General features: G+C 42.8%; 1 long non-coding RNA gene across 1 annotated transcript; it reads right to left on the reverse strand.

The window, feature by feature from the left end:
• Nucleotides 1-1,089: 1,089 nt before the first annotated feature.
• On the reverse strand, nucleotides 1,090-13,129 carry LOC112644722 (uncharacterized). The gene is made up of 4 exons (XR_003126684.3): nucleotides 13,050-13,129; nucleotides 5,932-6,027; nucleotides 3,558-3,673; nucleotides 1,090-2,062 (listed from the first exon to the last, which is right to left on the reverse strand). It is a non-coding gene; the product is annotated as an uncharacterized LOC112644722 (long non-coding RNA).
• Nucleotides 13,130-13,647: the final 518 nt, after the last annotated feature.

Consider the following 13,647-nt stretch of genomic DNA (forward strand, 5'->3'; position numbering starts at 1 on the left):
TGGACCTTACAACAAAGAATTCTCCAGCCCAAGTGTCACTCGTGCTGAGAATATCTGCTCTAGCACTCAAACTGGCAGATCTGAGTGGAATGCCACACATTTTTGGTCTTCAGTTTTCCATTCATTTAGTGTAACTCAGGCTCATATCAAGTACTTCATGGAGGTAGAAGCTGTGTTTGCCTGGTTTATCATTAACTCACTCAAATCAGTCATGGCATCACAGGACATTTTTTTATCTACAGGATATAATTCAGTCTCCTCCTTCTGGATTTGAAGGCTCACCACAGCTGACCCCAAACTACTTTTTTCAATATTATTTCTTATGTCTCTTTCACGAACCAACTTTGGAAAAGGGGAAGCTCCATGTAGCTCAGTGGCAGAAATAAATGAACCATCTTCTTTGTGAAATAACTCTATGCTCTTCCAGCCATGGTATTCCATTTTAGATTCAAATTCCACAGGCATAGTCTGCTTGTTCTAACTTGGTCACATGCTCTCCCCCAGACTGATCACTCATGGCCAGAGGAGTTCTTTTCTCACATTATTTGGAGAGAAATACTCGTGACTTGGAAAATTCTCCAAAGCACTCACCCTAGTGACTTGCATGCAGCACATATACAAATACTGGTTAACTGAATGACAGAATGAGACACCAAATTGTTGGGACTTATTCTGACCTTTATCTCTGCCCCTTTTTTTTGTATTTATAGCATGTGATTATGTCAGGTTTAACCTAAACATTATGTGGCAAAGAAATTATTAAAAATTAAAGTTCAGGGCACCTGGGTGGCTCAGTTAGTTAAACCGTCTGTCTTCAGCACAAGTTATGATCCTAGAGTCCTGAGACTGAGCCCCACATCAGGGTCTCTGCTCAGTGGGGAGTCTGCTTCTCTCTCTGTTCGTGTTCTCTCAAATACATAAATAAAATCTTTCTTAAAAAATTAAAGTTCAGGTTCAGAAATACGCTATTAAATTAATTTTCAAAGCTTCTTCTTTATAATAAATGAACAAAGTGTGTTGAAAAACCAGACTATTCTTTAAACTCAAAAATACATAATTTATTAAATAAGTCAAAAGAAATTTGTATGATTCATAGTTGATCAGTCTGGGCTCACTACATAATTTTGTTCAGCATAGTAAATATTTTTAATTTCCTTAAATAATGGCAAACTACAACCCATAGATTAACACTGGCCCACTGCTTGTTTTGTAAATAATTATACTGGAACACAACAATGCTTTTCTCTTTTCTTTTTAATGTTTTTCTGTGGCTGCTTTGGTGCTACATGGCAGAGTAGAGTACTCATACCAGCAATCCTGTGGCCTGCAATGCTAAAACATTTCCTATCTGGCTTTTTACTGAAATGGTTTCCGGATTCTGATTGAGACTCTACAAACCTCTTTACTGGTGATGTACTCTAACCTATGAAAAAGCTCAGGATTCCACCCTCTTCCTCTTTTTCCATTCCAAGAGTAGATATTTATGATCTGAATCAAGGACAGACAAAGGGTACATAGAAGTTGCAGTGCATTTTTGTTGGGAGGGGGAAAGGAGCCAAAAAACTCTCTTCCTATTCATGATTTATTCTCCCTCTTCTCATGCTGTCTTTGGAGATTGATTGCAGAGGCACAGTGGAACCACAGAGGTACTTGGGAAGAGTCACACAGATTCAGTTTCCAAAGAGAAAAGTCAGAGAGTCCAGCCCAGCTGACCGGGACAGGTAAGAAAAAGCGAGCCTAAAACCAGCATAATCCTGGTGTTCATTCTTTAGCTCTGTTCCATTATGGAAAATGTTAAGATACTACAAAGTTGCCTTTTCACACAGAAATTCTCTCAGTGGTACTGCATTCTTCTAGAACTTCCTTTTCCATGTGTTATGGGCTGAATTATGTCCCCCCAAAATCACATATTGAAGTCTTAATTTCCTGTATTTCAGGATGTGGTATCATTCTTGAAGATAGGGTCTTCAAAGAGGCAATGAGGTTAAAATGAGGTCATGGGGGTGGACACTAGTAGAAGCTGTGGGGTGTCCTTAGAAGAAGAGGAAATCAGGACACAGACCTACACAGAGAAAACACCATGTGAAGACACAGGAGGAAGAGCATCTACCAGTCAAGGAGAGAGCCCTCAGGAAGAACCAACCCTGCTGACACGTTGATCTTGGAAAACCAGCCTCTAGAATTATGAGAAAATACATTTCTGGGGTTTCAACCACCTAGTCTGTGGTACTTTGCTATGGCGGCCCTGGGGAACTAGTATTCAATGTATCAGCCTGCACAGAGGAGTGGAAAACTATCATATCTTCTGCTCACCAGGTTAAATACCTGCTCTCCCCTCCTAAATTTCATTCTGGCTTACTGACTACCATTTCCATTATTTTTTAATATATACGTTTTCCAAATGTTTCTATCCATTGATTCAGCAATTCTACCTCCAGGAAATTTCCACACTAAGAAAATCATTCTATAGAAGCACAAAGCTTTATGAACAAAGATTTACATCCCAGTAAGGCATATTATTTTCTCCAACTTAAAAAAAATGGTATATTATAAACACTTTATTGTACAAAAAAATTAATGCAAAATACATGTCTGGTGACATTTTCAAACAATATGAAGATATGTAAGTAAAAAGTGAAAATTTCCCCTTACATTTACCCACAAATTAACTCCCCAGAGAGAACTATGGGACTGTATATGTTCATATATATTTATAAATGGAAATGGGAATCATTATACACAGTATTAGAATTTTTTCACTTATGATATCATGGTTATCTTCCTACACTAATTTAATTTCTCATCCTTCCCTGCCTTCACAATTCATGCTGTTTTAAAGAGTCACGTTGTCATCCTCCTGTCCTTCCCTATCGTTCTGCTGAGTATCTTTCTCTAGGCTTTTATAGAGTGCTAGCATATTAACTACCTCGCCCAGCACATATGAATGTGGTTGAGAATAATGGCTCTGGAGTCAAGCTGCCTGGGTTTGAATCCTGGGTTTCCTACATCTGCTGTACCAATTATCACAGACTTAGTGTCTTAAAGCAACATAAATTTTTTATCACACAGCTGGGGAGGTCAAAAATCCTAAAATCAAGGTGTTGGCAGGGCTGTGTTCCTTCTGGAGGTTCCAGGAGAGAATCTATTTCTTCGCCTTTTGAGGCTTCTGAGAGCCTCTTGCCTTCCTGGGTTCATGGCCCCTTCCTCCATCTTCAGGATCAGCGGTATAGTATCTTCCAGTCTCTTTCTCTCTCCCTCCCTCTCTCCCTCTCACATATCTCACATATCCTCTCTCTCACACACACTCACACCTTGGGTTTCATTGTCACGTCTCTGACTGATATTGCTGTCTCCCTCTTATAAAGACCCTTGTGATGACCTTGGGCCCACCCAGATAATCCAGGACAACCTTCCCCGCTCAAAATCCTTAACTTAATCATATCTCCAAAGTTCCTTTTCCAATTAAGGTGACGTTACATTTTACTATTTTACCCTGCAGGTATATTCATAAATTCTGGGGATTAGGAGGTAGGCATCTTGGTGTACCTTCTACCTACCATGTCTAGAAGCACTATCTTGTTGGCAAGATATGCCTCAGTCTCAACATCTTTCAAAATCATCCCTACTCATAAGGTTGCTGTGAAGTTCCAGTGAGTTCATTCATGAGTGGCACCTGCAACACAGTATATGTTCAGTAGTGCTAGCAATTATTACAACTATATAGTTATCTATGTACCTTATTTGACCTACCATAGACTGCTGGCTCCTTGAAGAAAACAGTATTCCCAGGGACTAGCATAGCATCTGGGACATATAACGTGCTCAATAAGTGTTTGTTAAACTGACCTGCTCCACCTAGGAGACTATTATTTAGCCAGTAAAAATGAAAGAGAATTTGCAATGTTATTAAAAATATCATCATGTTACATTGTCATATTAAGTGACAAAAGCGAAATAAAACATGCATAGACAATCACAGCTGCTTTAAATGTGCAGAGCTAAAACTTATGCATAAAAATAGACTGGAAGGAAATATGCCCAAACATGAACAGTTGGTGGTCTTCGGAATGGTGGAATGATGGGCGATTTTTTCTTCCTATTTTTACCTTCAGATTTTCTCTATTTATTTTTAACATGTAAAAATAACGTCCATCTGATTTACACACACACACACACCTTGCTCAGACACGAGAGGCAACATGATACACTGAGTAAGAACTCTGGCTCTGAGTTACTATGTGCGCTGCTGCCTGTCTGGCCCATCACTTACAAGCTGGGTACACTGAGGCAAGCTGCCATTGTGGATGCCGTTATTGTGTTTCTGCTTTACTGTGTTCCCACTTTGGGTGGGACTGTCCACCCAAAGGACTGTCAGGGTTCAGTAAATGCCCAGAGCATTGCAGGGCACACAATAAGCCCTGAAAATTTTGTTAGCTAGCCCTCTCACAGTTATTCCTGAGAGGACAATGCTGACTCAAACACACATGTAAAGAGTTATAAGGAGGCATTTGTTAGAGAAGGGAAGCAGAGAACACTGAGAATAAAACCAGCTTGCTAAATCTCCAGACCTCTAGGACTTATTTCATTTAAGCCCCTCTCAGGAAGAGATGCGCCAAATCTGGTATCTCAAGAGCATCTTGCAAACATTCTGTTTTTAGCAACAGAACTCCCTCCTCCAAAATCTCATTCAGATCCCCCAGATATAAAACAGATCAAAACAGCTGCTCTGGTAAAATGGGGGTCAGGCCATGCCTTCTGAGCTCTACGTCACTCTTACTGAGCTGAGGCTTCTCTGAGGATTCTTTGGAGAGCACTCTTCCAACACAAACCTAACTGCTTCACAAATTGTGATTTTGCCAACTTCTTCTGGGAAGGGGGGCACCGTGTCACTGGAACCCCATTGTGGTCTTAGGGGGGGCAAGGAGCAAAGGGCGTACAAGGAACAGCTGTACCCAGGCTTCCAAACTACTTGGCACAGCATTTATGCATGTCTCAAGCCTGTTCCTTAGTTGCTGTTCCCTTCTTTGAGTCAGAACTACACAAAGGCATTGTGCTCCCACACTGGTCCTCCTCTTTCTCGAATGGCCCTTTGTTTACCCATTTATCAGCAGGTGGTGGCTGACATGTTCCTCTTTGATTCTGTGGCTCAGGAGGCAGCAGGCTAAGACCTGAGCTGAATAAACATCATATCATTTGGCACTGGCAGGATTCCTGGTAGCCTGGGTCAGGCGAGGTTTAAGGAGGATTAGGTTTAGATTAGAAAAGGGGTTGGGTTATTTTTTTTCCCCCTGTGGTCTCCTTTAAGTGCCTTAGGGTTTTGTAAGAGGAAAGTGGGCTGACAGCCTGGGCTCACTTGCTTCAGAAATAAAAGTGGTGAGCTTGCTATTCTTTTCTGGAGGATCAGAGTACGCGCTTCTCCCAACTGTGGTATCTCCATTGAGGGTGGAAGGCTCTTAGGAATTTGCTGAGAGCTCTACAGGTTTCTTTCTAGAGAACTCTGTGCATGTGTGCATGTGTCTACACATACACACGTGAATGCATACAACTGTACTCATTTCCAGGCGTTCCAGGTTGGGGGGATATTAAGAGCCTAGACAGTTCACTACTGGGAGGCTGCACTCTTTCCCTGCTGAGCTTGGGGGTGCTCCACCTGGCTGTCCTTTCCAGAGGTGCTCCTCGGTGACCACTGGTCATGCTGAGTGGACCTCGTTGTCACAATGCCAGGTTTCCTTGGCAGGCTGGCCTTGGAGAGGCTAGCTGGGGGCCCTGGCAGTTGCTTTTGTTTATTACAAAGTCTTGCTCCACTCCCTGGTGACAGCTTGCAAACCAAAACTGTTTCATTTCCCAGTGACAAACAGGTTAGAGGGGAGAAGGGAGTGTAAACATACACACACACACACACACACACACACACACAGCCGAAGTTCACACCTTTTGAAAGCATAACTTCTTCTTAGATTCCTTGGAAGATTGTATTTTCACCCCAGGGGTTGATTTTGCTTCTGGGGCAATCGTGGTTGGTTTTGCCTTCCGACAAAAGAAATTGAAGACTGAATTTTTCTTCCTCTCTCCTCTCTTCTTCCGCACCACAAACCATTTCTAAGAAGGGTGAGGCTCACATGTCTTTTTTTTTTTTCTCAGATAAATGGATGTTCCCATTTATGGTTAGACAATGGAGTGCCCAGTCTACTGTTTATTCACTGTGTGACAGTGAGAAAGCCATTAACCTCTCTGAGCTTCAGTTTTCTCCAGAGATTAAAACAGTACCTGCTGCATAGAGTGGTTGTGAGAAATCAGTGAGAGGCAACTTGTTCATAACATTCTCACTCCAAGTGAACGTTGGGAATGGCTTACAGTATTATAAGCAGATTCTTTTTTTTATTTTTTTTTATTTTATTGGTGTTCAATTTACCAACATACAGAATAACACCCAGTGCTCATCCCGTCATGTGCCCCCCTCAGTGCCCATCACCCATTCACCCCCACCCCCCGCCCTCCTCCCCTTCCACCACCCCTAGTTCGTTTCCCAGAGTTAGGAGTCTTTATGTTCTGTCTCCCTTTCTGATATTTCCCACACATTTCTTCTCCCTTCCCTTCTATTCCCTTTCACTATTATTTATATTCCCCAAATGAATGAGAACATATAATGTTTGTCCTTCTCCGATTGACTTACTTTACTCAGCATAATACCCTCCAGTTCCATCCACGTTGAAGCAAATGGTGGGTATTAACTGCCTGTGGCACATGATTTTCCCTCCAGGACACCTTCTAGCACCTTAAATACATACATAAACTCACCCTAATTTGGTACAAAGAAGTTCTACATGCCACATACTGTAGGACGAGTAACTACTTAAGTGGCATCATTTTAAGGCTTGGTTGAAAGTTTACAAATAATACTCTTACCATGAAGGTGAGGGAACTTGCTGTGTCCAACCTAGTCTACTGTGTAATAAACATATTTTAAAACATTTGGACCCTGCTCTTCATTTTAATACCACAGTCATATAAAGGGAGTAGACAATATAGGTTTCCATAAAAGTTAACATTTATTAGAGCACTTTCCATATGCTAGTAGATATCCTATAAACTACCTAGTTTAATCCTTCCAATAACGCTCCAAGTAGGTACTATTATTATCACTGCCAGTTTATAAATGAAAACAAAGGCTCAGTGAGGTTAGGTAAATGGCCCCTGGGCCACAGAGCCTATAAATATCAGAATTGGTGGTGAATCTAGAGCCTCCTGCATTATGCTGCTTTGATCTTTCCAAATTTTTATGAGACATGTTGCCTCTCTTTACACTCCTGAGAACAATAATTTTCAAGTTAAGAAGTTCATCCTTGCTCCCTTTGATGGACCTGATGTCTCCCCCTAGTAAAAATCTCAGATGGCTTAATGCTGTCCAGAGCAAACAGCTCCAGACTTATTTAAAGCAGTCTTCCCATTGTTTGTCTTGCTACTGGGTAATTTATTTTTTAACCTCCGTGCAGAAGAAAATTATGTAAGTGTACACATCCTTCTTTGCTCATCAGTAAGGGAGGGGGGTGGGGTGGGAGTAATTGTGTCCATTTACATCATCCAAATGTTTGCTACTAAACATAAGGAACAGTTCTTAAAACTGTGCACAGACTCCCACGGTGGTGCTTATAAGAACTCACGCCATGGGCTCCAGCCTATTTTTTCATTTCTATTGGCCCTGAGCATGCTTTAGATCTGAACTAAACTTCTTTATGGGATTTTGTTTTCTGATTATAAAAGTGATATATGTCCATTGGAGGAAATTCAGAAAATATAGTAGAGTATAAAGAAGCCAATAAAATAGGGCCAAATTTCTTAGTGTGTGATCTGGGCCCAGGTTCAAAGCTCATTTGGCTTTGAATAATACCTGTGCAGTTATTTTTGTGAAGAGCTATAAAGAAAACCCCTTTGATTCTAGGGCAATTTCAAGGTATTTTACCTTAAGTCATTTTAAAGCAGTCAAATGAGAAAAGAAGAAAAATTTCCCGCTTCTGATTGTTATGGATGAATCTCCAGAGAATTGTTGAATGGGGGAAGAGTAAGCTTCTGACATTCCCAAATGCTTTGTATTGTACGGCAAGCTGGATTCTTGCCTTAATATCTAACACTTCCAGCATGATCTGGAATCTTGAGTTTCCAAAGCTGTGGTTTAAAAAGACTTAGTAACCAGAATTGTGATTTCCCACTCTCCATTTCTGTCCACTTTTCTTCCTAGTCATGAAAGATTAAAATACTATACCTAAAAAAAGAAAATTGCAAAAATCGAATTTTCCATAATCACATGTGGCTATCTGCAGTATTTACTATTTATATCTCATCTGAACAAGATTCAAAGACTGAGTTACTCTCACATATTTTCTTTCTCACTGTTCTGGCCATCAGATCTTTTAAATCTATTGAGAAGTTGTTTTCACGCACTGACTTTATATGACCATAAGAAAGAAAAAGATCATGCCATTTACTTGCCTGTGTCCCTAAATCAACTCTATTTAACTAATACTTTGTATACAGAATATCTCCAGCAGTATGTAAAAAAAAAAAAAAAATTAAATAGACTGGAGCTTTGTTTTCTTCTGTTTCACTTGATCTGAAAGATCAGAGAGGAGTTAATTTTATTCTAAACAGTGGCCCTTTCCGTGTTGTCTATGGGCCTATACCCTGTAATGCAATTAGTGTTTTCAAATTTACAGCCCACAATCTGAGAGGCATTAATTGCCTATATAATTGCTTATTCATGTAATATTTATTTACTTGCTTTTCACTCCACTTTGAGAACCTCAATGTAATTCATAAGTATTAACACACTGTAATTATGTTTTACCGCAAGAAAAATATGATGAATGGCCATTAGAAAATTTAAACCAGTGTTGGCTTTGCAACTGACCAAGAAAGCAGATGTAAGATTTGTGATTGCGGCCTATCTCTTAGAGTAAATTATTCTTCTTTTTGTGCTGCGGTATACTGTTACATACTGGGGGGAAAAAAAAAAAAAAGCCTGGATATTTTAGTATTGCCACGTGCTACCAGAAGAACATAATGTAAGTTGACTCTTCTTGTTTGAAGAAGTAAGTAATTCTGCCTCTAAGATGTTAGGGATATCTTTAATGAAGCACGTAAGATTTTAGTCTTAGGGTCCTCCAAATAACTGATCCTGCATTTCTAGAGTAACCTCTAAGAACCAACCAGCCAAACCAAAAGTCTAATAATTATAAATTTGGCATTTTCCAGGATGAAAAACAATGAACACACCAGCAAACATGATTTTGATACCTAGTTAGTCTGTCTAGGCACGTGCCCTTTGCCTTTTCCCTCTGGACCCTCGTGACATTTCTGGTCTGTTCCTTCTAAGCCTTAGATTGCTGACCTGTGTCATTTGTTGTCATTGTCTTAGCTGTTGTCACTACTTTTTTAGTCCATTCTGTTAGGGTGACGGAGCTCCATGCTGTGAATTATGATTTATAATCGCTTGTCTTGTGTTTATGACATTCAGCTTCTTTCCAACATGATTTATTGCTGACCTTGTTTTTAACATTTGGGCATGATGCTTTTATATTTCAAAGCTGACCTCTAATCTTTGTGTGTTATATTTTGTTAATCTTGAGCAATGGATCTGGGGAATTATGGCTAAGAGGGGCTGAAAAAGCTCCCAGCAATGTGATGGCAGCTGCTATGATTCACCAGCAGGGCCACAGAAGCTGATGTATAGTGCCACTCAGAACAGGAACTTGTTTGGACTGTAAATCTGAGTCACTCCCTGACCTAGTGATGCTCCACCAGGGCCTCTGAGTCTAGGAAAAGGATCATCTTCGACTTCATAGTGAATAACAGTGTCTGTTTTTCCAAAAGAATGAACAAAGCTGTAAAGCCCTCTTGTTTACTTTTAATTATACATTTTTCAGGATCCCTGAGAGACTCAGCAGTTGAGCTCCTACCTTCGGCCTGGGGAGTGACCCTGGAGTCCCAGGATCAAGTCCCAAATCAGGCTTCCTGCATGGAGCCTGCTTCTCCCTCTGCCTGTGTCTCTGCTTCTCTCTGTGTGTCTCTCATGAATAAATAAATAAAATCTCTTTTAAAAATTACACATTTTTCCTAGCAATATACTAATTTAATAAACAAGTACCTGTGTATACCTCAACATCTTGGTAATATTACTCATGTTCACGTTAGCATGTTTAAATGTTGATAACTCTATCATTCTAGCCATTTGGGTTCTGCAAACCCACAAAACAGATGTGTCCCCATGGGGACATACTTTGATGGTCTTCTCAAAGCTTTCAATTTGACTACATTTTAAATTAATACTAAAGGAAATAATTATATTATAAAATTATAGTCTCCCCAAAGGCTTTTGAGTTGAAATCCCTATTGTGCTAGAAATTGATGATCATTGCATTTAGGTACACCTCAGACATCATAATTTTCATTAAGATTAGTTCTAGGGGCACCTGGGTGGCTCAGTGGTTGAGTATCTGCCTTCAGCTCAGGGCATGATCCCAAAGTCCCGGGATCAAGTCCTGCATCAGGCTCCCCACAGGACGCTTGCTTCTCCCTCTGCCTATGTCTCTGCCTCTCCTCTCTCTCTCTCATGAATAAACAAATAAAATCTTACAAAGGAAAAAAAGAAATATAAGAATCTAAAATAATGTTTTCTACACAGTAGATACTCTAAATCTGGATCTAATGTAATTAATCTCTCTAATATTCTAACAACTCTCATTAAATACAGTAGTTTATGAAAAAATTTCTCTCTCTCTAGTAGTTTATGAAAAACAGCAAGGAGAGCCTAAGTGGCTCAGTTGGTTGAGCGTCCAACTCTTGGTTTCAGTTTAGGTCATGATCTCTGCAGTCACAGGATGGAGCCCCACACTGGGCTCTCTGCTCAGCTCAGAATCTGCTTCAGATTCTGTCTCCCTCTCCTTCCCCCCTTACCCCTCCACCTACTCTCTCTCTAATTAAAATCTTTTTAAAAAATCAGCAAACTTTTCTTACCTAAGCATAGTATCATCTTTCAAAAAGAAAACTTCACTGCACCATCAACAATTATTTCTTATTCGTCTTACTTATCTAGTCAAGGAGTATACGATAATTGAAACAGATGAAGAGAAATCATGAAACTCTGTCCCTGCTCCAGTTGGCCACAGTTGATGATGAGATTTCAAAGAGGAATAATCTAAGCAGAGTGAATTAGAAGACTGAACTGCAGAAGATCCAGAAAGACAAGGAGAAGCTATATATGGATACAGAATCTGAAAAATGTTAAGATGAAACTCAGGCAAGGTGTTCTGATGTATTGGCAGAATGCAAGTGGCTGCTGGACCAACTCCTGGTAGTCACTTAAGCTTAGAAGTCATTATGAACAAAAAGATTCATTCAGGAGAATGCCTAAGAGAAGTCTAAAAGAGACACTTAACAAAAAAGTGATGAATTCTATCAAAGGAAATAGGAGGAGGGGGGACCAGAATAATAAAGAGACTTCACCATGTCCCAAAGGCTGTTTGTGCATGTCATCTGTTTCTCAGAGAAGGCCTGAAAGAGGGGACTCTCACTATCATCATTTCATAGATGCGGAACTGACACTCACATGGCCAGTAAAGGAGCAGGGCAGAACTTGAACACAGATCTCCAATTTTAAGTTTATTGTAACCCTCTCTAAAGGAACATCAGTTGTGATGGTTTCACTGAGCACTTATGACTGATTAGCTTTATGATAATAGGCAAACTATTCTTCTGCCTTAAATATGTTCACCTGAATAGTTTGGGGAAATGGTTAGAAGCCTTAATCATGGTCACTGTCTTTCAGGTTGTTTCCTATGTCAACATACTAAGTTTCTGAGTGATATGTATGTCCCAGAAGAGACTTCAGGCAAATACACCCACATTAATACCAATTAGGACTTGACTCCAAACTGATACTGGGTTTCCTACACGCCAGACCTCAATCAGGCTATGTCATCAACTCTGGGTGAATCAGACTTAGCAGAAAAGCAGATCAAAGGTAACAGGCTTGATGATCACACTCAGAATCACACGGACATGCGTTGGTCATCTTGCAGGATATTTAAAAAATAAAATTAACTGAAACATAACACATACAGTAAAATACACACACCTTAAAATGTACAGTTTGATGACTTTTTACACATGTATACACCCATTTAACCACTACCATCAAGATATGGAACATTCATGGCATCCACAGGCCATTTCAGAGTATCTATAAAAATGAACTTCCCCACTTGAAACTGTCAATGGGCAGGAAGATAGCCTTTACAGACTTAATTGGGCAGGCATTTCAAGCAATCGTTTTAAGACTTAGGGAATTCTTAAACATTTAGAGGGAGGCCCCAAGGTTAGTATAAGGGTGGGGTAAGCCTGTAGCTGAAACTGCTGGTGTGGGCTGTTGCCCTGTGACATGCCACCAATCTGTGGCACTCCCAGCTGGTTCCCCTCTGAGGAGCCGCTCACCCCTCCGCTGGTTCCCCTCCGAGGAGCCGCTCACCCCTCCGCTGGTTCCCGTCTGAGGAGCCGCTCACCCCTCCGCTGGTTCCCCTCTGAGGACCCCCTCACCCCTCCGCTGGTTCCCCTCCGAGGAGCCGCTCACCCCTCCGCTGGTTCCCGTCCGAGGAGCCGCTCACCCCAGCTGGTTCCCCTCTGAGGACCCCCTCACCCCTCCGCTGGTTCCCCTCTGAGGAGCCCCTCACCCCTCCGCTGGTTCCCGTCTGAGGAGCCGCTCACCCCTCCGCTGGTTCCCATCCGAGGAGTCGCTCACCCCAGCTGGTTCCCGTCTGAGGACCCCCTCACCCCTCCGCTGGTTCCCCTCCGAGGAGCCGCTCACCCCTCCGCTGGTTCCCATCCGAGGAGTCGCTCACCCCAGCTGGTTCCCGTCTGAGGACCCCCTCACCCCTCCGCTGGTTCCCCTCCCGCTCACCCCTCCGCTGGTTCCCGTCCGAGGAGCCGCTCACCCCAGCTGGTTCCCGTCTGAGGAGCCCCTCACCCCTCCGCTGGTTCCCCTCTGAGGAGCCGCTCACCCCTCCGCTGGTTCCCGTCTGAGGAGCCGCTCACCCCAGCTGGTTCCCCTCTGAGGAGCCGCTCACCCCTCCGCTGGTTCCCGTCTGAGGACCCCCTCACCCCTCCGCTGGTTCCCATCCGAGGAGCCGCTCACCCCAGCTGGTTCCCGTCTGAGGACCCCCTCACCCCTCCGCTGGTTCCCCTCTGAGGAGCCACTCACCCCTCCGCTGGTTCCCGTCCGAGGAGCCGCTCACCCCAGCTGGTTCCCGTCTGAGGAGCCCCTCACCCCTCCGCTGGTTCCCCTCCGAGGAGCCGCTCACCCCTCCGCTGGTTCCCGTCCGAGGAGCCGCTCACCTCTCCGCTGGTTCCCCTCCGAGGAGCCGCTCACCCCTCCGCTGGTTCCCCTCCGAGGAGCCGCTCACCTCTCCGCTGGTTCCCGTCTGAGGACCCCCTCACCCCTCCGCTGGTTCCCATCCGAGGAGCCGCTCACCCCAGCTGGTTCCCGTCTGAGGACCCCCTCACCCCTCCGCTGGTTCCCCTCTGAGGAGCCACTCACCCCTCCGCTGGTTCCCGTCCGAGGAGCCGCTCACCCCAGCTGGTTCCCGTCTGAGGAGCCCC

Source organism: Canis lupus, chromosome 1 (genome assembly GCF_003254725.2).
Source record: "Canis lupus dingo isolate Sandy chromosome 1, ASM325472v2, whole genome shotgun sequence".
Lineage (NCBI taxonomy): Eukaryota > Metazoa > Chordata > Mammalia > Carnivora > Canidae > Canis > Canis lupus.